Source organism: Balaenoptera ricei, chromosome 12, assembly GCF_028023285.1.
Source record: "Balaenoptera ricei isolate mBalRic1 chromosome 12, mBalRic1.hap2, whole genome shotgun sequence".
Taxonomy (NCBI): Eukaryota; Metazoa; Chordata; class Mammalia; order Artiodactyla; family Balaenopteridae; genus Balaenoptera; species Balaenoptera ricei.
Window position 1 is genome coordinate 3071073 of NC_082650.1, and position 2356 is coordinate 3073428.

At 33.1% G+C, this 2356-nt stretch overlaps 1 non-coding gene across 1 annotated transcript; it reads right to left on the minus strand.

The window, feature by feature from the left end:
• Window positions 1-1505: 1505 nt before the first annotated feature.
• LOC132376485 (U6 spliceosomal RNA) lies at window positions 1506-1610 on the minus strand. Its single transcript, XR_009506323.1, has one exon. It is a non-coding gene; the product is annotated as a U6 spliceosomal RNA (small nuclear RNA).
• Between the last annotated feature and the right edge of the window lie 746 nt (window positions 1611-2356).

Here is a 2356-nt window from a genome sequence, read left to right on the forward strand (position 1 = left end):
TCATTGATTTCTACTATGACTCCATTATGATCAGAGAACAAACTCTGTATGATTTCAGGTTTTTTTTAATTTGCTAAATTAAAAAAAAATTATCCAGGATATGGTCTGTCTTGGTGAATGTTCCATGGGTGCTTAAAAGGAATGTGCGTTCTGCTGTTCTTGGGTGATGTTGTTTTATGACATTGCTCAGTTCTTCTGTATTCTTGCTGGTTTTCTGTTTAGAGGGTCTATCAATTGCTAACAGAGAGGTCATGAAGCCCCTAACTATAAATGTGGATTTCTCTTTTTCTTCTTTAAGTTCTTTCAGTGTTTTCTCCATGTTTTTGAAGTTCTGTTGTTTGGTGCATACATATTTAGGATTGCTATATCTTTTTGGTGAATTGATTCTTTACTCATTGTGCAATGTTTCTCTTTGTCCCTAGTGATTTCCTTTGCTCTGAAGTCTACTTAATCTGATATAATATAGCCATTCCTTTTTTGATTTTGCATTATATATCTTTTTTCATCCTTTTACTTTCAAACTACTTTTGTACTTAAATTTGAAGTGAGTTTTGTGAAGACAGTGTATATTTGGGTTGTGTGTTTCTATCCATTCTGCCACCCTCTGTTGTCTAATTGGTGTATTTAGACCCTTTACATTTAGAGCAATTATTGAAACGTAGGGCTTATGTCTGGCATTTCAATTTTTGTTTTGTTTCTTCTGTTTCTCATTCCTCTGTTTCTCTTTTCTTGCTTTATTGTGGATTACCTCAGCATATTTTAGAATAGCATTTTTATTTATTTATAATGTTTTTGATCATATCATTTTATATAGTTTCCTTAGTGGTTGTTCTAGATATTACAACATATATAAGTAACTCATCATAGCCTCCTTATATCAACATCTTACCACTTTGAGTGAAGTATTGAATGTTTACTCCCATTTGGGTACCTTTAACCCTTTTCTACTTTTTAGATAAAATTGTCTTAAGTATTTCCTCTATACACATGGAGCACTACATCAGATAGTGTTAAGTGTTATAATGTTTGCCTCAACCATCAAATCTAATTTAAGAATCTCATGAGAAGGATAGTCTATTATTTTTACCTCTATTTTTACCCAGTGAATTAAACTGCTAGAGCTGCCATAGCAAAATTCCACAGATGGGGTGGCTTAAACCACAGAAGTTTATCTCTCACAGTTCTGGAGGCTGGAAGTCCAAGATCAAAGTGCCAGCATGGTTGGGTTCCTGGTGAGAGATCTCTTCCTGGCTTACAAAGGGCTTCCCTCTCCCTGGATCCTCACATGGTCCTTCCTTTGTGTGAGAGCACCCCTGGTATCTCTTCCTCCTCCCAAAAGAGCACTGGTCCTATTGGGTTAGGACCCCACCCTTATGTAACCTTACTTACTATTTTAAAGGCTCTATCTCCAAATATATTACATTGAGGGTTAAGGCTTCAACATAAGACTTGGGGGGAACATAATTCAGTCCATAACACTCAACCATTTCTTTTCCTTTCTGGAAAAAAATATTGAACATCTCAAGAATTTGTGTATCATCTTGTGCAGGGGCCATGCTAATCTCCTCTGCATTGTTTCAGTTTTAGTATATGTATTGCCAAAGTGATCCTTCCAATAGTTTTTTGAATACTTAAATAATTCTTGTTGATTGAGTTTGTTTCTCACCACAGAATCTGTTTCTCACATAGATTTTTTTATCTTTATAATATATTGAATAGATTCATTTTCAGAAGCAAGTTAACATCCGCTTGTCTATGTTGACTAAATCTCTACATGTCCTTAAAACATTATAACTTTACCAGTGTATTGGAGCAATTGGTGAAATTTAGGATGTAAATTAGATAACAGCTTTATAGCAATATTCAGTTCTTAAATTTGGTCATTTTACTGAGGTTATATAAGAGAATGACATTTTTATTGGGAAATATATGATGAAATATTTAGGAGTAAACGGTCATTATGTCTGTAACTTCCTCTTAAATGGTGAACTAATAATAATAATAGTATAATTATATGTATATGTACATACATATATACATATAAAAACATATGTAAAGAGAGAAAGGGAGGCATAAAACATGCATTTTATGTGACACAGTGTGAAGTATGTTTACAATTGATACGTCTAGCTGAAGGACTTATGGGAGTTCATTGTACGATTCTTGTAACCTTGTATAAGTTTGAAATTTTTTCAAAATAAACAGTTAGAAAAACCTTAGAGTTAAAAAGATAATTCCCTCTCAACTTTACCTGGGGATATCATAGATTCCAAGATAAAAATAGCCTTAGTTCTATTTTTCTTCAGTATATTAGCATTACTAGTAAAGATAGAATGAAAACAAAACTACAGTGCTA